Source organism: Diadema setosum, chromosome 8, assembly GCF_964275005.1.
Source record: "Diadema setosum chromosome 8, eeDiaSeto1, whole genome shotgun sequence".
Taxonomy (NCBI): Eukaryota; Metazoa; Echinodermata; class Echinoidea; order Diadematoida; family Diadematidae; genus Diadema; species Diadema setosum.
The window spans coordinates 13,706,467-13,707,083 of NC_092692.1; positions in this window are offsets into that span (position 1 = coordinate 13,706,467).

Sequence of the window (617 nt, forward strand, 5' to 3'; positions counted from 1 at the left end):
CTTTATATTACAATGTATTATTATTTTATATAGGCCCTATATATAATGTGTGTGTGTGTGTGTGTGGTGTACATACAATTATGATGATCTCTTAATATGACACTAATTTTAATGATATAGCTGCAGATTATAAAACATGTTTGTGCCACGTTTAGAACTGAAATGCGGGACAAAAGACTGCATGCAAAAAAAAAAAAAAAATCATGCAAGTTCTTGCAAGATATGAGAATAAAAGAAATAACAAGGGGTCATGTGCCACTGCAATTAGTATTTTTTTTTCCTGTATAATCACGGAAGTGTTAAAGAAAGAGAAACAAACAAGTATCTCTCCTTTGAACCCGTGCTCCTTGCCTAACACAGGGAAACCCTGCGTCAGAGAAGTTATGCGCTCTATCGGAGGTGTTGATAAAGTGCTTTGACAAAAGACAGCTTACTCACTGTTTAAGTAGGCCCTATAGGCCTACACATTCCACACACAAAAAAAAAAAAAAAAAAAAAAACGAAAAAACCCCAGCGTGCGGCAGTTTGGTGCGGACGGTCCCTCTCATATTTTCTGAGAACAGGATACGCGAACAAAATTTAATGATAAAAATGTACTTTTTCATATTTGAAATACT